The sequence below is a fragment of the Phyllobates terribilis genome, unplaced genomic scaffold (genome assembly GCF_046119375.1).
Source record: "Phyllobates terribilis strain yellow unplaced genomic scaffold, ASM4611937v1 Scaffold_8__6_contigs__length_399053987, whole genome shotgun sequence".
NCBI classification, from domain to species: Eukaryota; Metazoa; Chordata; class Amphibia; order Anura; family Dendrobatidae; genus Phyllobates; species Phyllobates terribilis.
In genome coordinates this window covers 161,999,462-162,020,499 of record NW_027362768.1, presented here as the reverse complement: position 1 = coordinate 162,020,499, position 21,038 = coordinate 161,999,462, and the positions used below count along the sequence as shown (strand labels likewise).

Sequence of the window (21,038 nt, the reverse complement as noted above, 5' to 3'; positions counted from 1 at the left end):
TGGCGCTTTTACACAATAAAAGCTATTTTATAGAAAAAATTATTTTTTTGCATCGCTTTATTCTGAGAGCTATAACTTTTTGATTTTTCGGATGATGAAGCTGTATGGTGGCTTGGTTTTTGCGGGACAAGATGACGTTTTCAGCAGTACCATTTTTATTTATATTCGTCTTTTTGATCGCGTGTTATTCCATTTTTTGTTTGGCGGTATGATGATAAAGCATTGTTTTTTTCTTCGTTTTTTTTTTTTTTTTACCGTGTTCACTGAAGGGGTTAACTAGTGGGACAATTTTATAGGTCAGGTTGTTCCGGACGCGGCGATACCAAATATGTGCACTTTTATTGTTAGTTTTTTTTTTTTTTTTAGAATAATATTTATTGATGGGTACATTATATTTTTATTTTTGGTGGATTATTTTTTTTTTATATTTGTACAATTTTTTTTTTACATTTTTTTTCCACTTACTGAGAGTTTTTTTTACTTTTTTACTTTGTCCCACTATGGGACTTTCACTTTTTTTATTCTGATCGCCTGCATAGCATAGGGATGGAGCACCATCCCTGTGCCATGCAGGCAGTCAGCGCTGCACAGTGAGAAGATTGTTTGGTCATGCACTGCGCATGACCAAAAAATCTTCCTGCTTCTCTGGTGACCCGGATGTTGTCATGACGACATCGGGTCGTCATGGCAACACCCGGGAAGCCGCGGCAGACAGCGCTGGAGGCCGGAAGAGGAGGTGAGTATACCGATCACCTCCCCTTAGCCACCGCAATGCTGCAATCGACTTCGATCGCAGCATTGCGGGGGTTAATGTGCCGGGAGCGGTGCGGGACCGCTCCCTCAACATAGTACCGGGTGTCAGCTGTGACAATCAGCTGACACTCGGCGGCGAACGGGTCGCACAGCCTGTGTGCGCGCGCGATGACGTACTAATACGGGTCAGGCTCTTAAGTCCCAGAGCACAGACGCATATTAGTACGTCATGGGCTTTAAAGGGGTTAATGTCCTAATCCTGGTCTCATTTTATAATAATGTCCCAGTCCTGGTCCCATCTTATAGTAATGTCCCCATCCTGGTCCCATCTTATAGAAATGTCCCCATCCTTGTCCCCTAATCTGTTGCTCTCTACATTCACATAAAAAAATCTTCTCACCTGACCTCACTCCCTCAGTGAAGAGCGTCCTCTTCTCCTCCACAGCCGGGGAGCTTAGCAATTACGTCATGTGCGGCTGCGCTGGGACGCCGACATCAGCTGCTGACCTCTGACTGGCCAGTGGCTGGTATTGCGGTGCAGAGAGATGGTCTCTGCACCGCAATACCTTTCAATTGAATGTGTGTCCGGGGACTCACATTCAGTTGAAAAGAAGCGCTGACATCGGCGGCTCCTGGTTCGCTGGATGCGATTGTCTCAGGGGCCCCAGGGACACACAATGGAGCCTCAGGGGCTTCTGTTTGAGACCCCTGGTCTAAACTTTAGCATAGCTCCTAAGGCTCATTCAGACATCTGTGTGAAACAGTCCGAGCACGGACCATTAATACGCGGACTGGACTCAGATCTCCTAACCCGAGCGTAACAGCTTAATTTATTTCTATGGAGTTGTCATGCTTGGGACGGGATACCCATGGCCACACCATGCATTACCGGTCCATCATCAGACCGATTGGCACGGGCGACAGAATGGCTTAGGATTTTCATTGGGGTGTACTCATTTTTGCATCATTGTCTTGAATTAATTTGTTAGGAAAATGACTTTTTTGGGTGTGCAAAATAACAAATTTTGTTTGCAATAAGTGGCATTTTTGGAGAATTTTATGATACTATATAAACATATATTCTGTTGTTTAAGTGTTCCCTTTATTTTTTCGAGCAGTGTATATATGTATATGTGTATATATATATATATATATATATATATATATATATATATATATATATATATATATATATATATATATATATATATATATATATATATATATATATATATATATATATATATATATATATATATGTATATATATATAGCTAGCTATTGAACCCGTTCTACGCTATCTGGCACCATTTTTTTGAAGACAATGTGTATGCGAATTCTTCAACAAAATGGCGCTGGATATCGCGGGATGAGCACGCATTGACTCCAGCACCATTTTATTGAAGAATTCTACTACAATGTCATCATAGCATTGCGCACGCGCCGGCCATCGCTGTGATCCCTAAGGTCGGCGCGTGTGCACTGCTATGTTGATGTTGTAATACATTACTTCAATAAAATGGCGCCGGAGTCAGCACGTGCGCATACCGCGATCTTCGGCGCCATTTTATTGAAGACTTTGTGTGTCCGAATTCGCAGACATAGTGTCTTCAAAAAAATGGTGCCAGATAGCGTAGAACGGGTTCAATAGCTAGCTATATACAGTGCCTACAAGTAGTATTCAACCCCCTGCAGATTTAGCTGGTTGACACATGCGGAATTAACTTGGCATTGTGACATTTGTACTGTAGATCAGCCTGGAAGTGGGAAATGCACTGCAGCAAATTTTGTTTTTGGTTTTTTTTTTGTTTTTTTTTTAAAACGTTAAAAGTTAATTCAGAGTGTCATTTATTATTCAACCCCTCAAACCACAAGAATTCTGTTTGGTCCCCCCTAAAGTATTAAGAAGTAGTTCAGGCACCAAGAATAATGAGCTTCACATGTGTGGATTAAAGATCTCTTTTGCCAGCCTTTTCTGACTATTTAAGACCCTCCCCAAACTTGTGAACAGCACTCAGACATGGTCAACATGGGAAAGACAAAGGAGCATTCCAAGGCCATCAGAGACAAAATCGTGGAAGGTCACAAGGCTGGCAAGGGGTAAAAAACCCTTTCCAAGGAGTTGGGCCTACCTGTCTCCACTGTTGGGAGCATCATCCGTAAGTGGAAGGCTTATGGAACTACTGTTAGCCTTCCACGGCCAGGACAGCCTTTGAAAGTGTCCTCCCGTGCCGAGGCCAGGCTTGTCCGAAGAGTCAAGGCTAACTCAAGGACAACAAGGAAGGAGCTCCGGGAAGATCTCATGGCAGTGGGGACATTGGTTTCAGTCAATACTATAAGTAACGTACTCCACCGCAATGGTCTCCGTTCCAGACGAGCCCGTAAGGTACCTTTACTTTCAAAGCGTCATGTCAAGGCTCGTCTACAGTTTGCTCATGATCACTTGGAGGACTCTGAGACAGACTGGTTCAAGGTTCTATGGTCTGATGAGACCAAGATCGAGATCTTTGGTGCCAACCACACACGTGACGTTTGGAGACTGGATGGCACTGCATACGACCCCAAGAATACCATCCCTACAGTCAAGCATGGTGGTGGCAGCATCATGCTGTGGGGCTGTTTCTCTGCCAAGGGGCCTGGCCATCTGGTCCGCATCCATGGGAAGATGGATAGCACGGCCTACCTGGAGATTTTGGCTAAGAACCTCCGCTCCTCCATCAAGGATCTTAAGATGGGTCGTAATTTCATCTTCCAACAAGACAACGACCCAAAGCACACAGCCAAGAAAACCAAGGCCTGGTTCAAGAGGGAAAAAGTCAAGGTGTTGGAGTGGCCTAGTCAGTCTCCTGACCTTAACCCAATTGAAAACTTGTGGAAGGAGCTCAAGAATAAAGTCCACATGAGACACCCAAAGAACCTAGATAACTTGGAGAAGATCTGCATGGAGGAGTGGGCCAAGATAACTCCACAGACCTGTGCCGGCCTGATCAGGTCTTATAAAAGACGATTATTAGCTGTAATTGCAAACAAGGGTTATTCCACAAAATATTAAACATAGGGGTTGAATAATAATTGACCCACACTTTTATGTTTAAAATTTAATAAAATTCAACTGAGCAACATAACTTTTTGGTTTGTAAGATTTATGCTTCTGTTCATAAAACCTACTCTCGTTTGCAGTTTGAAGGCTCTAATTTATTTGCATCTTATCAAACCAGCTAAATCTCCAGGGGGTTGAATACTACTTGTAGGCACTGTATATATACATATATATATATATATATATATATATATATATATATATATATATATATATATATATATATATATATATATATATATATATATATATATATATATATATATATATATATATACACTGCTCGAAAAAATAAAGGGAACACTTAAACAACAGAATATAACTACCAGTAAATCAAACTTCTGTGAAATCAAACTGTCCACTAAGGAAGCAACACTGATTGACATTCAATTTCACATGCTGTTGTGGAAATGGAATATACAATAGAAGGAAATTATTGTTATGATCTGCTACAAGAACTAAGGAAAGATAAGAAAACTGTCCCTACAATAGGACTAAGCTGATTCCCTACGATGCAGCGGGCAACCTGTTCCTTGTGAACAGACTCACCTTCGTCCTCAGCTAGTCTGAACGCAGACCTATAGATATAAGGGAGGGGTCCCTACAAGAACTAAGGACTGGGACAAAATTGGACACCTCCTAGCAGAAGTTGTAGCGGAGCAAAAAGACAAACAGACAAAAATACTTAGAGGTCCAAGGACCAAACAAACTATAGAGATAAGTACAAAGCACCTGGCTAGATTAAGAGTCAAAGTAACACTGAAGTCCAGCAAAGCCAGAAGGGCGGAGCTGGAATAAATAGGCAGCAGGTCACGTGACCACAAAATAGAAAAAAAAACTAACAGGAGGGTTCTAACAGTACCCCCTCTTCTATGAGGATCCTCCGGATGCTCCAGGCCCAGACCTATCAGGAAACCTCCAGTGAAAAGCTCTGATAAGTCTAGGAGCAGAGACATCATCTGCCCTTACCCAGGAGTTATCCTCAGGACCGAAACCTTTCCAAGCGACGAGATACTGCAATCTCCCTCTATGCCTTCTGGAATTCAGGATACGAGAAATTTCATATTCACCGTCTTCCACCACCGGAGGAACTGTGACAGTGGTACCCCTATCCGATACATCAGCATTTTTCAACAAGGGAACATGAAACACCGGATTAATCTTCCAGGAGGAGGGAACCTCCAACCTAACAGCAGACTGGTTAACCACCTGAAGCACCTTAAATGGTCCCACAAACTTTGGACCCAATTTCTTAGAAGGAATCCTCAACCGCAGATTCTTCGAGGAAAACCAAACCATGTCACCAACAGTAAACAATTCCCGATTACCAACATCGTAATTAAGTTCGGTTTCAGAAATTTTTTTCGAGAAAAAAAAGCACAGGGATGAACCCTATCCTTGTTCTCCTGAGAAAAAACCGCACCGACCCCCACCGAAGAAGCATCAACCTCGACCAAAAAAGGCTTGGTCTCATCAGGCTGCATAAGGATGGGGGCAGAACTGAACCTCTCCTTGAGATACACAGAAGCTTCAATGGCCTCAGTAGTTCACTGGACCGTATTCGCACCTTTCCTGGTGAGATCGGTCAGCGGCTTAACAATTATAGAAAAATTCTTAATGAATTTTCTGTAATAATTGGCGAAATCCAAAAATCTCTGTATCGATTTTAAACCAATAGGCCTAGGCCATTCCTGCACAGCCTGAGCCTTCACCGGGTCCATCTCAAAGCCCTCGATGGAGATAATGTAGCCCAAAAAATTAATTCTCTGCACAGCGAACTCGCATTTCTCCAGCTTAGCAAAAAGTGAATTGTCACTTAATAACTGCAATACCTCACGTACGCTCTGCCAATGAGACTCCAGATCTGGCGAATAAATCAAAATGTCATCCAAATACACCACCACATTCTTTCCAATCAATGGTCTCAGGATGTCATTAATAAGGTTCTGAAAAAACGCTGGTGCATTGGTAAGACCAAAAGGCATAACCAGATTCTCAAAATGACCCACCAGAGTGTTAAAATCAGTCTTCCATTCATCACCCTCCTTCAATCGCAACAAATTGTATGCCCCCCGGAGATCAATTTTAGAGAACCACTTGGCCCCCACTAACTGGTTAAACAAGTCAGGAATTAACGGCAGTGGGTAGGAATTGCGTACGGTAATTTTATTAATTTCGCGAAAGTCCAGACATGGACGTAAACAGCCGTCTTTTTTTTTTACAAAAAAAAATCCAACAGCCACAGGTGACTTAGATGGTCTAATGTGACCAGCAGCCAAGCTCGTCTGTATATATTCCTCCAAGGCTTTTCTTTCAGGGATAGTAAGATTAAATAAGTGACTCTTGGGAAGAGTAGCTCCAGGAACAAACTCAATGGTGCAATCATAGTCCCTATGAGGAGGTAGAATTTGCGACTCCTCCTCTGAAAAAAACTTCCAAAAATCCTGAATAGGTACAGGTAATTCCCCTCTTTCCACAGCAGCAATGCTACCGTTACAACATTTATCATAACACTTAGGACTCCAAGATTTAATCTCATTAGTAGACCAGTCCAGTAAAGGATTGTGCAGTTTTAACCAAGGCAAACCTAACACTACTGGAGAAGGTAAATAATTTAATACCACTAAATCCAAATTCTCTTGGTGAATACCATTAATAGTGAGGGGAAATTCAAAAACCTTGTGAGTAACACATTTCAAAGGAGTGTTATCAACAGCAACCACAGAAATAGGAGATGACAAAGGTTTAGGTTCCAATTTAAGTTTTTCCAAAAATCCCTTATCAATCACATTCAGTGTAGAACCACAATCCACAAAAACCTGAAATTCAATCAACTCCTCCTGCAATGAGGTACTCCCTGAAAGAAATACTCCCTTAGAGTTTAAACAAGCAATACGGGCGTAACTGACCTTTTTTTTTCTTTGTTTAACAGAAGCTCACAGTTCTTAACAAAATGGTCAGATTTACCACAGTAAAAACACAATCCCTTGGAAAACCTGTGGTCTTTTTCCTGAGAGCGGAGTGGCATCGCCCCAATCTCCATCGGTTCTCCGTCGTCCGAGCTAACCCTCTGATGACTAGGAGCTGCCATAGCAGGAGTTTTCTCCTCATTAACCCTGGCACGCAGTAATTTTCAACATCACCTGACCCCTGCTTTAAACGTCTCAGTTCTGTCTCAGCAGAAGAGACTCGATCAGGATCGTCATACAACAACCCCATAGCAGAAAAAAAATCTTCCACTGATCTAAAACACGGATCATTAGGTTGGAGAGAAAAGGCCCATCCTTGTGGTTCCTTGCACAAAAGTGACATGATAAACCCAATGCGCTGTGATTCATTCCCAGAGGACCTGGGTCTCAAACGAAAATATAATAAACAAGCATTTTTAAAGGAAAAAAAATCTTGCTGTTTACCATAAAAAAAATCAGGCAGTCCTACCTTCGGTTCAACAAAAAGCGCTCCAGGACAGCTACTCACGTGTTGCTGGAGCTCGGCCACCTCAAGAGACAATCCCTGTAGGCGTTGAGCCAATTCCTGAACAGACAGCATGCTGATCTCCGGATCTCGTTCCTTAGGATTTTATCTTTTGATTTTGGGCTGGACTTTCTGTTATGATCTGCTACAAGAACTAAGGAAAGATAGGAAAACTGTCCCTACATAGGACTAAGCTGATTCCCTACGATGCAGCGGGCAACCTGTTCCTTGTGAACAGACCCGCCTTCGTCCTCAGCTAGTCTGAACGCAGACCTATAGATATAAGGGAGGGGTCCCTAAAAGTACTAAGGACTGGGACAAAATTGGACACCTCCTAGCAGAAGTTGTAGTGGAGCAAAAAGACAAACAGACAAAAATACTTAGAGGTCCAAGGACCAAACAAACTATAGAGATAGGTACAAAGCACCTGGCTAGATTAAGAGTCAAAGTAACACTGAAGTCCAGCAAAGCCAGAAGGGCGGAGCTGGAATAAATAGGCAGCAGGTCTCGTGACCACAAAATAAAAATAAAAAACTAACAGGAGGGTTCTAACAATTATTGGCAATTATCAAGACACCCTCAATAAAGGAGTGTTTCTGCAGGTGGGGACCACAGACCACATCTCAGTACCAATGCTTTCTGGCTGAAGTTTTGGTCACTTTTGAATGATGGTTGTGCTTTCACACTCATGGTAGCATGAGACGGACTCTACAGCCCACAGAACTTGCTCAGGTAGTGCAGATCATCCAGGATGGCACATCAATGCGAGCTGTAGCAAGAAGGTTTGCTGTGTCTGTCAGCGTAGTGTCCAGAGGCTGGAGGCGCTACCAGGAGACAGGCAAGTACACCAGGAGACGTGGATGGGGTCGTAGGAGGGCAACAACCCAGCAGCAGGACCGCTACCTCCGCCTTTGTGCAAGGAAGAACAGGAGGAGCACTGCCAGAGCCCTGCAAAATGACCTCCAGCGGGCCACAAATGTGCATGTGTCTGCACAAACGGTTAGGAACCGACTCCATGAGGGTGGTATGAGGGCCCGACGTCCACAGATGGGGGTTGTGCTCACAGCCCAACACTATGCAGGATGCTTTGCATTTGCCACAGAACACCAGGATTGGCAAAGTCACCACTGGCGCCCTGTGCTCTTCACAGATGAAAGCAGGTTCACACTGAGCACATGTGACAGACGTGACAGAGTCTGGAGACGCCGTGGAGAGCGATCTGCTGCCTGCAACATCCTTCAGCATGACCAGTTTGGCAGTGGTTCAGTAATGGTGTGGGGTGGCATTTCTTTGGAGGGCCGCACAGCCCTCCATGTGCTCGCCAGAGGTAGCCTGACTGCCATTAGGTACCGAGATGAGATCCTCAGACCCCTTGTGAGACCATATGCTGGTGCAGTTGGCCCTGGGTTCCTCCTAATGCAGGACAATGCCAGACCTCATGTGGCTGGAGTGTGTCAGCAGTTCCTGCAAGATGAAGGCATTGAAGCTATGGTCTGGCCCGCCCGTTCCCTAGACCTGAATCCGATTGAGCACATTTGGGACATCATGTCTCGCTCCATCCACCAACGTCACGTTGCACCACAGACTGTCCAGGAGTTGGCGGATGCTTTAGTCCAGGTCTGGGAGGAGATCCCACAGGAGACCATCCACAACCTCATCAGGAGCATGGCATGCCCAGGCATTGTAGGGAGGTCATACAGGCACGTGGAGGCCACACATAATACTGAGCCTCATCAGAAGCATGCCCAGGCATTATAGGGAGGTCATACAGGCACGTGGAGGCCACACACAATACTGAGCCTCATCAAGAGCATGCCCAGGCGTTGTAAGGAGGTCATACAGGCACGTGGAGGCCACACATAATACTGAGCCTCATCAGGAGCATGCCCAGGCATTGTAGGGAGGTCATACAGGCACGTGGAGGCCACACACAATACTCAGCCTCATCAGGAGCATGCCCAGGCATTGTAGGGAGGTCATACAGGCACGTGGAGGCCACACACAATACTCAGCCTCATCAGGAGCATGCCCAGGCTTTGTAGGGAGGTCATACAGGCACGTGGAGGCCACACACAATACTGAGCCTCATTTTGACTTGTTTTAAGGACATTAAATCAAAGTTGGATGTAGTGTGTTTTTCCACTTTAATTTTGGGGGTGACTCCAAATCCAGGCCTCCATTGGTTAATAAATTTGATTTCCATTGATGATTTTTGTGTGATTTTGTTGTCAGCACATTCAACTTTGTACAGAACAAAGTATTCAATGAGAATATTTCATTCATTCAGATCTAGGATGTGTTATTGGAGTGTTCCCTTTATTTTTTTGAGCAGTGTATATATATATATATATACACACACAAATATACCTATTCCATTGGTGTCCGCCATGTTTTCCTTTCGGGTGGGGTATCGTTCATGCAGACCGTGCGACAAATGGCTGCTGATACATTTGGCGTCGGCGTTTTTCCTATGGTCGGTAAAACATCTCATTATGCATTTTAGTAAATGATCTCTTTATTTAACCCCCGACCCATCCATGATCTCTTTACTGGGAAATGTTAAAGACAGAATCTGGTAATTACTAAGAAGGATAATATAATATAAATAATTAAAGAAATGACCAGGAAGAGACGATCTATATAACCAGTTAATGGACACTGGAGTTAAAGATTTATTTATTTTTTCTTACAGACATATTCCGAAAAAAATTTACCTCAGAAGAAGCCACAGGTGAGTCAGTGCGGCGACAAAAGGGTGCGCGCTCCCGCCTCGGCCCGCGCCCACAGCTGCAGGCGCGTGCTTTCAGAACAAGTTACCTCAGATATTTTCGGGAACCCGCCTCTGAGGCGACTCTGGCTCTCGCCTTGGCTGGTGGTTAATGTCGGTTAGGGGACGAGCAGAAGAAAGAGAGAACGAGAGAGAATAGAGCTCTTCTCCGGGTAATGGCGACGGGGACGCGCAGAGAGAGATAAAAAAAAAAAGCTCGTCTCTGGGCAATGGCGGCGGTGGCGCGCTGCGCGGGCACGTCTCTCGGAGTGAGAGTGTGAAGGGGAGCTGAGAGAAGCGGCAGCCGGAGCTGTGGAGGGAGCTTAAAAAAATATATATTGAAAAAGAAGAATAAGGAGAAGAGCAGCCCCCAGGACTGGAGCCTGCAGCGGGTAAGTGCAGCTCGGTACAATGATCCATCTTGTGTAGTAGAAGCCGAGGTGGCATCTCCTCATACTCCAGAATCAGCCAGTGATACAGCAGACATCCTGCTGATGGACGGAGAAGTGCTGAATATGACAGGACCACCTCACAGCACCCACCTGCACGTCTGTATGAGGGGCAAGCCCCCTGAAATGCCACCCAGCTCTTCTTAGTAACCCAAAACTAGCCACTACCTGCAAAAGTGTGCCCCCCAACCATGCACCATTGTGCCCCTCAACCATGCACCATTGTGCCCCCCAACCATGCACCATTGTGCCCCCATTCATATGCTATGCCTCAATCTGTGCAGAGCCCCCGATACTATTCCAGTGCCCCCCCTAACCATGCCCAATACCACATTGTGCCCCCCATTAACATGCAATGCCTTAATCTGTGCAGAGCCCCCGATACTATTCCAGTGCCCCCCCCTGACCATGCCCAATACCACATTGTGCCCCCCATTAACATGCAATGCCTTAATCTGTGCAGAGCCCCCGATACTATTCCAGTGCCCCCCCCCTGACCATGCCCAATGCCTCCTTGTGCCCCCCATTAGCATGCAATGGCTCAATCTGAGCAGAGCCCCCAATACTAATGCAGTGCCCCCCAAACCATGCCCAATGGCACATTGTGCACCCATGAATATGCAATGCCTCAATCTGAGCAGACCCCAATACTAATGCAGTGCCCCCAAACCATGCCCAGTGCCACATTGTGCCCTCCATTAATATGCTATACCTCAGTCTGACCAGAGCCTCTAATACTAATCCAGTGCCCCCCAAAACATGCCCATTGCCACATTGTGCCCCCTATTAGTATATAATTCCTTAATCTCACCAGTGCCCCAATAATAATCCAGTGCCCCTAAACCATGCCCAGTGCCACTTTGTGCCCCTATTAATATGCAATGCTTCAATCTGACCAGTGCCCAAAATACTAATCCTCTGCCCCCCAACCATACCCAATGCACCATTGTGCCCCCAATAATATGCAATGCCTGTATATGATGAGTGCCCCCAATAATTCCTCAATATTACCAGTGCCCCCCAAACCATGCTGAATGCAACATTGTGCCTCACAATAATATGCAATGCCTCAATCTGACTGGTGTCACAATTCTAATTCAGTGCCCCCCAAACCATATGCCCTATAAACATTCAATGCTTCCCAACAATGTGTTTATATGACCACTACCCCCAGTACAACCCACTGTGTCCAATGATGCCCAGTACCACCAGTGCTGCCCATTGCCCCCTAGTATCACCCAGTGTTTGCTAGTACTGCTGTCTGCCCCTTATTATTTCCCAGTAAGCCCTAAATTCTAATCTGATTTTCCCGTAATACCATTACATCCCCTCTTCCTTTGCCATCCTGGTGCCCCCTGCTCTTCTTTGCTCTGGTGCGTCTTCTCTCTAACCAGCTAATTAGTTTTCATCCAGATTTACAGCCAGCTCATCCACACTACATTTAGCTGCTGGCTGAATAATTACCAACCTGGTGCCCACTTACTTCCATTGCCTTCCTTTCCCCCCTTTTACCCATACATGCTTAGTATTAACCCCCACAGAATGCCAATCAGTCCATTGTCAAGGGCTGGTGGTCTGCATGCCTCCTGCAGTTTAGCACTAAATGCCCACCTCTCCCTGTATTCCAGCCCACATACATGCCTATTTAATTCTGTGCCCGTAAAGATCTGTAGCAGGCAGCATGCTGGATGGACAATTATAATGCTATGCTTTCCTGTGAATGCCTTATACATATGGATTATGCCCCCCAGGATGTTATTACGGAAAGTCGCTGCAACCTTTACTTTGTAATGTACATTTGCAGCTTAGCTCATTGCCTGTAATGGTTTAATATACTGGATACTCAGATGCATGGGGGGCAGCAAAGGGTTAACAGCTTCCACACAGGTAGAGTCATACATTGTACATTGCATATCAATAGGGGCATTATTTTTTTTGCAATCTCTCTTATAATAACCCTACAGCTCTTACTTTCATCATGTATTTTTCTCCTCCGGCTTCAATTGTTAAAAATTCCCACTATGCAGATCTATATTTGGTTTATAAGGGTTGTCTGCAAGCAAAGGAATGACCCTTTTAAATGCAGTGTCCCCGATGGATAAAGGTTGCAACCTGTATTAGCTATAGTACATCTATCCTCTAGGTAGTCATTATACCTGGCAGTGTGTAATTTCATTTGTTCTGGATTATTTGTGTTGTGTTCATCTCTCGCACCCCTCACCCCTCCTTGCCGTCCACCTCATTGATTGCTCTGATCAATACGTTCTCATTAATTGCAATGATTCTGATGTAAGTTATTAAGATCCTACGATTGGAGTGTTGGGAGCAGCCTTTTGTTGGAGAATTCGTCTTTATGGTGGAAGTTGGGAATGTATTTCTGCCTGTGGTTTAAGAGATACATTGTTTGTAGCGGATCCTTCCCAGTACTAAGAGATGATACAAAGTTGATTCTTTGCCTTGAAGAGGTATCAGACCCTTTACAAGGAGACTTGCTGCACAAGAAATATTTTTGTGAAACTACGAGATTTTGTGGCATCTTAGGAAATAGCAAGATGAATGCGACAGTTACCTCACAGGATTAAACGTATCTTCTGATATGCACAGAGACATGGTATCCGAAATCTGGTAACCACAGCTAAAGTCTATAGAAATAATTGGGGTTCACCATGTGTACAGCTCAATGGTATCACAATAGTTGTAATAAACAAGTAGGATATCCTGGCAGCTCATCTGAGTCAATTGGTTCACAAAGCTGCCACCTATGCAACAGGAGACATCAAGTCGCCATGTACAGTAGTCGAATTCTACAATTTTTTCCCAATTTGTGATGAGAGATTACTGTCTGGAACTGCAACAATGTCTTTCAAAGGGCCGGAAGATCCAATGACATCACCTTGTTGCAATCCACTGTGCCGGGTAGCCCAATCATTGTCTAATTTTTAATTCATAAGCATTTAGAATACATTTTGATAATAATTCAGGCAATTGATACCACATATGAAGATACATCTAAGGAGATGTGAAATGTATCACAATAAGACTTATTGATCAGCTTAGTTCCTCTGGCTGTTGGAAGTGCTGAAAGAGTTAAAATAAATGACTGAAAATGAAGCCCTTCATGCAAGGAAATGTTAAATACCCCATCAGTCTAAGGATATAAGGGTCTGAATGAAGATATGTAACATTATTCATAACGAGATCATTTTTTCCTCTAGCTTCCCAGTGATGGAAACACAAAATAGATGAGGTTTCAAGCCGCCTACTGCAATAGTGCCTTCATTAATGATGAGGTCTTCATTGTATGTTACTTATCCTGAGTTCAAAGCTGTTAAGTGTAAGACTGTTCTGCAATATAAAGATTTTATGGGTGGGAGGAAGAGGGTGTCTGAAAGTGCAAAGAGTGTTAACCCTTTGTATTGTCTTACAAGTCTGATCCCTTTCCTAGCAAAGATTTTAAGCATGAAACAGATGGAAATACCCTGGTTTCCAAACCTGAATTGAATGCATTTTTCCTAAGATCTGATCAGTGCTTATACCTGTTGTTTTTTCTTTTCTTTGAGGGAAAATGCTTGCCGAATGATTAAACCTTAGTAGGATGCGCAAGACAGATCGCAATCACGTTAAATTCACTGGATGTAAATAATATTTGTCTCACCCTGAACTGTGCTTTGAGCAATATTTCTTCCATTCCGTCAAGAATGTGCTGTCAAGGCCTTCCGCTCGTTAGTGTGAGCGTCTTCGTGTTCAAGCAGTCGCCAAACTGTTTAATGCATTAAGACTATGTATTGTTAAACTATCGGAGGCACATCTCATTATAATGAGACGAGTCGGTAATGCACATCTGTATTCGAGCAGCAACAAATATTGCGCATACTGCTTAGAATGCAACAATGAAAATAATTGCTGCTCTCAAGAATCAGCCTGTTGATTTGACAGGGAAGGAGGCATTTAACGTTCATCTTATCTGAATCTGCAGTGTAATGTCTTGTGAGGAGGGGGAGCTCCAGAAGCTGAGTTTGATGTGCTAAATCCAAGAAGTATCAATAAATCCTTCCTTGATTGAATTCTTTCTTTCAAAAGGTTACAGGACGACACAAGTTATGATGTATCAGTCTGGGTATCGATCTTTTATAGAGCATTTTTCCCACTAAGGACTTGTTCACACGAATGGATAAACATCCGTATATTGTCCGTATGCAAAACAGGTAGCATATAGAAAGCACAAGCACTTATGCAAGTCAATGTGCTAGTTTACATGAACGTTTTTAACATGCAGACTGATGGAGTGATTTGAAGGATTGGGGATCTGAAGCCACGAAGTGACTGTAGCCTAAGGCCTTTTTCAGATGTCATTGATTTTTCTCAATATGCCAAAAAAACCTGGATATACAGTACAGACCAAAAGTTTGGACACACCTTCTCATTTAAAGATTTTTCTGTATTTTCATAACTATGAAAATTGTACATTCACACTGAAGGCATCAAAACTATGAATTAACACATGTGGAATTATATATTTAACAAAAAAGTGTGAAACAACTGAAAATATGTCTTATATTCTAGGTTCTTCAAAGTAGCCACCTTTTCCTTTGATGACTTCTTTGCACACTCTTGGCATTCTCTTGATGAGCTTCAAGAGGTAGTCACTGGAAATGGTCTTCCAACAATCTTGAAGGAGTTCCCAGAGGTTCTTAGCACTTGTTGGCCCTTTTGCCTTTACTCTGCGGTCCAGCTCACCCCAAACCATCTCGATTGGGTTCAGGTCTGGTGACTGTGGAGGCCAGGTCATCTGGCGTAGCACCCCATCACTCTCCTTCTTGGTCAAATAGCCATTACACAGCCTGGAGGTGTGTTTGGGGTCATTGCCCTGTTGAAAAATAAATGATGGTCCAACTAAACGCAAACCGGATGGAATAGCATGGCGCTGCAAGATGCTGTGGTAGCCATGCTGGTTCAGTATGCCTTCAATTTTGAATAAATCTCCAACAGTGTCACCAGCAAAGCACCCCCACACCATCACACCTCCTCCTCCATGCTTCACGGTGGGAACCAGGCATGTGGAGTCCATCCGTTCATCTTTTCTGCGACGCACAAAGACACGGTGGTTGGAACCAAAGATCTCAAATTTGGACTCATCAGACCAAAGCACAGATTTCCACTGGTCTAATGTCCATTCCTTGTGTTCTTTAGCCCAAACAAGTCTCTTCTGCTTGTTGCCTGTCCTTAGCAGTGGTTTCCTAGCAGCTATTTTACCATGAAGGCCTGCTGCACAAAGTCTCCTCTTAACAGTTGTTGTAGAAATGTGTCTGCTGCTAGAACTCTGTGTGGCATAGACCTGGTCTCTAATCTGAGCTGCTGTTAACCTGCGATTTCTGAGGCTGGTGACTCGGATAAACTTATCCTCAGAAGCAGAGGTGACTCTTGGTCTTCCTTTCCTGGGGCGGTCCTCATGTGAGACAGTTTCTTTATAGCGCTTGATGGTTTTTGCAACTGCACTTGGGGATACTTTCAAAGTTTTCCCAATTTTTCGCACTGACTGACCTTCATTTCTTAAAGTAATGATGGCCACTCGTTTTTCTTTACTTAGCTGCTTTTTTCTTGCCATAATACAAATTCTAACACTCTATTCAGTAGGACTATCAGCTGTGTATCCACCAGACTTCTGCACAACACAACTGATGGTCCCAACCCTATTTATAAGGCTAGAAATCCCACTTATTAAACCTGACAGGGCACACCTGTGAAGTGAAAACCATTTCCGGTGACTACCTCTTGAAGCTCATCAAGAGAATGCCAAGAGTGTGCAAAGCAGTCATCAAAGCAAAAGGTGGCTACTTTGAAGAACCTAGAATATAAGACATATTTTCAGTTGTTTTATACTTTTTTGTTAACCATATAATTCCATATGTGTTAACTCATAATTTTGATGCCTTCAGTGTGAATGTACAATTTTCATAGTCATGAAAATACAGAAAAATCTTTAAATGAGAAGGTGTGTCCAAACTTTTGGTCTGTACTGTATTTTAAGGCCCAACTGATGGGAGGTACAGTAATTCCCATCAGCCACAGAAAAGAACAGGATAGAGTGGTGCAACAATGTCTTCTAATTTCTCAATGTCATGCTAGATCGAGCCATGAATTATTTATTTTATTTATTATACTTGCTTATGTAGTGCTATCATATTTCACAATGCTTTACAGACATTTTCATCACTGTCCTCAAAGAGTCTTACAATCTAAATTGAGGGAACATTAAGGGTTAGGCCAAAGATTGCGGTTGTGATAACGTCAAAAAATGTCAACAGTTGACTGCATGCGGTTTTTGCATAGAAACAACTGCTTTTTTTAGACAGTTTTTAGACTTTATGACTCACATGTAACAAGGTCAATTTTTTTTCAACATGGAACACCTGTGGTAATGACCTTGCTAAACAACATGCAATCAAAACTTGTATTTTCAACCTGGACATGCAAAAACTTCACACCATCAACTGCACACCTTTTTTTTTTACTGCATTGACCAAGCATCACAGTATTACCCCAAATCAGTTAAACTTGAGAGATGTCACTCTGTCCAATAAGCATAAGGGATTGTGAATCAATTTCAACTCATTTGATACAAGTGGCAACAAGTGTAGTGGGGAGGCAAAAGCAATACAACTCCCAAAAAGGGAATGGTTTTGTTGTTGGAGGCCGCAGACAATTACTATCCTTTTATCCTCCCTGACTGATTGTTCTATCTACGGTTTTCCATTTTGCTAATGTCCTTTGTACGAATGGTGGCTTGAAGAGCTACCTCTAGCCCATTTAGATTGCACAGGTAGTACAACTCCTCCAGGATGGCACATCCAAACATACTATCAGCAAAAATAGGAGAAAAGGATCGGTACTTGAAGAAAACTTCCATTTATTTCATCCGTTAAAAACAAGGCTATCCATGATTAAAAAAATACAAAGTGATTCTTACTCGTTTCTGGCTTAACTGCCCTTAGTCATAGAATATCAACAGTCATATTTGATGACATGGCTAAAATGACTGACTGCAGTAGCCCTACAAAATGACTTCCGGCGAGCTACTGGTGTGAGTCTTTCAAACCAAACTAGCAGAAACTGACTCAATGAGAGTGGCACAAGGGCCTGACATCTTGTAGTGGGACCTGTGCTCACAGCCCAGCATAGTTCAGCTCGATTGGAATTCATGAGCGAGCACCATAATTGCACCCAGTTCTCTATGCACATGAGAGCAGATTCATGATGATCATATACAATAGTGTTCACAATAATAGCAGTCCAATATGACTAACCAGATTAATCACTGTTTTTGGTATAAATTATATTACCACATGTCAAACAATTTACCAGTTGGTGCAGTATATTCTAAGAAAACCAACAAACTCAGCATTCATGATCTGCATGTTTTTTAGTCTGTGTATTTGAATAATTAATTGAAAGGGAGTGTATTCAAAATAATAGCAGTGTGGAGTTCAATTAGTGAGATTAATCATTCTGTGAAGAAACTGGTGTGAATCAGGTGGCCCTTGTTTAAGGGTGAAGCCAGCACATGTTGTACATACATTTCTCCTTGAAAGCCTGAGAAATATGGGTCGTTCAAGACATTGTACTTTGATTAAAAAGTTGATTGGAGAGGGTAAAACTTATAAAGAAGTGCAGACAATGATAGGCTGTTCAGTTAAAATGATCTCCAATGCTTTAAAATGGAAAGCAAAACCAGAGAGACGTGGAAGAATATGGAAGACTACCATTCAAATGGATCGAAGAGTAGCCAGAATGGCAAAGGCTCAGCCAATGATCATTGGCTCCAGCCAATGATCAAAGACAGTCTCAAGTTACCTGTGAGGACTGTGGCAGTTAGAAGACGCCTGTGTGAAGCTAATCTCTTAGCAAGAAGTCCCCTTAAAGTCCCATTGTTTAACCCCTTAATAACATCTGACGTACTAATACGCGTCTGTGCCCTGGGACTTAAGAGCCAGACCCGTATTAGTACGTCATCGCGATCGCGCCCGCACACAGGCTGTGCGGGCGCGATCGCCGCCGGGTGTCAGCTGATTGTCACAGCTGACACCCGGTACTATGTGCAGGGAGCGGTCACGCACCGCTCCCAGCACATTAACCCCCGCGATGCTGCGATCGAAGTTGATTGAAGTCGATCGCGGCATTGCGGGGGCAAGGGGAGGTGATCGGCGATACTCACCTCCTCTTCCGGCTTCCAGCGCAGTCTGCAAAGGCTTCCCGGGTGTTGCCATGACGACCCGATGTCGTCATGACAACATCCGGGTCACCAGAGAGCAGGAAGATTGCTTGGACATGCGCAGTGCATCTCCAAGCAATCTTCACACTGTGCACTTCTGACAGCCTTCATGGCATAGGGATGGTGCTCCATTCCTGTGCCATGCAGGCGATCAGAAAAAAAAAAGTGAAAGTCCCAGAGTGGGACAAAGTAATAAAGTGTATAAACTGTGTGAAAGTGGAAAAAAAAAAAAAAAAAAAAGTGCAAAAATATTATAAAAAAATAAAAAAAATAATACACCAAAAATAAAAATATAATGTACCCATCAATAAATATTATTATAAAAAAAATAAAAAAAAAACAATAAAAGTACACATATTTGGTATCGCCGCGTCCGGAACAACCTGACCTATAAAACTGTCCCACTAGTTAACCCCTTCAGTGAACACGGTAAAAAAAAAAAAAAAAAAACCAAGCAAAAAACAATGCTTTATCACCATACCGCCAAACAAAAAGTGGAATAACACGCGATCAAAAAGACGCATATAAATAAAAATGATACCGCTGAAAACGTCATCTCGTCCCGCAAAAAACAAGCCGCCATTTAGCTCCATCAGCCGAAAAATAAAAAAGTTATAGCTCTCAGAATAAAGCGATACTAAAAAATATTTTTTTCTATAAAATAGCTTTTATTGTGTATAAGCGCCAAAACATAGAAAAATGATACAAATGTGGTACCGCTGTAAACGTACTGACCCGAAGAGTAAAGCTGCCTCATCAATTTTACCACACGCGGAACAGAATAAAAAAAAAAAAAAAAAACAATTCCTGAATTGTTGGTTTTTGTTTATTCTGCCTCCCAAAAATCGGAATAGAAAGCGATCAAAAAATGTCACGTGCCTGAAAATGGCACCAATAACAACGTCAAGTCATCCCGCAAAAAACGAGCCGTCACATGACTGTCTGCCAAAATCTGTAAAAATTATAGCTCTCAAAATATGGCGATGCAAAAACTAGATTTTACAAAAAATGCGTCTTTTAGTGTGTGACAGCTGTCAGTTATAAAAACCCCATATGATTCTGGCATTGCTGTAATCACACCGACCCGAAGAATAAAGTCGTCTAATCACTTATACCGCACAAGGAACGGCGTCAAAAATAAACTCTTGAGTTAGGATTGGGCTAGGGTTAGGGCTGGGTTTGGGGCTAGGGTTGTGCTGGGGCTAGGGTTGTGCTGGGGCTAGGGTTGTGCTGGGGCTAGGGTTGTGCTGGGGCTAGGGTTGTGCTAGGGTTAGGGCTGGGGTTGGGATTTTTTTCAAAAGTAAGAAAAAAAGATGACGATATGGCGACTAGTGTTGAGAGCAAGTGCTCGCTACTTGAGTTTGCATCGGGTGCTCTGGTATGCATTTAGTATCGTGGGTATTTGAGTGACATGCTCGAGTCTCTGCCCCATATGCTTCGCGACCAAAAAACTTTACGGGGATTGCCTGCCATGCACGAGCGATCCCCGCATGTTTTTTTTTGGGTGTCTAATAACCGTGAAACATGCGGAGCAGGGACTCGAGCATGTCACTCGAGCACACGCTGTACATGGTGCATACCTGAGTACCCGATGCAAACTCAAGTAGCGAGCACTTGCGCTCAAGAATAATGAAAACTTATTCAATATGATGACCTAATGTAAACAAATAATGTGCCGTACCTCTGGGTTCAAAATGTTCACTATACACCTTAATAAAATCTTTGAGGGGTATAGTTTCCAAAATGGGGACACTTGTGGGGGAGCTCCACTGTTTAGGCACATCACGGGCTCTCCAAACGCGACATGGTGTCCGCTAACAAATTGAATGGAAAATCGGCTCAAATTGTTAGCGGACGCCATGTTGCGTTTGGAGAGCCCCTGTGTGTCCAAACATTGGAGCTCCCCCACAAGTGACCCCATTTTGGAAACTAGACCCCCCAAGGCACCTATCTAGATGCATAGTGAGCACTTAGAACCCCCAGGTGCTTCACAAATTGATTCGTAAAAATGAAAAAGTGAAAATAAAACACTTTTTCATTTTTATGAATCAATTTGTGAAGCACCTGGGGTTCCAAGTGCTCACTATGAATCTAGATAGGTGCCTTGGGGGTCTAGTTTCCAAAATGGGGTCACTTGTGGGGGAGCTCCAATGTTTGGGCACACAGGGACTCTCTAAATGCAACATGGTATCCGCTAACAAATTGAATGGAAAATCGGCTCAAATTG

At 43.3% G+C, this 21,038-nt stretch overlaps 1 protein-coding gene across 1 annotated transcript in view; it reads left to right on the top strand.

The window, feature by feature from the left end:
- The first annotated feature begins 10,182 nt into the window (after positions 1-10,182).
- The window catches only part of PTPRF (protein tyrosine phosphatase receptor type F), a 1,261,345-nt gene continuing 1,250,489 nt past the window's right edge, over positions 10,183-21,038 (top strand). Inside the window, exon 1 of the mRNA XM_073643643.1 lies at positions 10,183-10,485. The gene's annotated coding sequence lies outside the window, so the exon portion shown is untranslated. The remainder of the gene's footprint in view (positions 10,486-21,038) is intronic.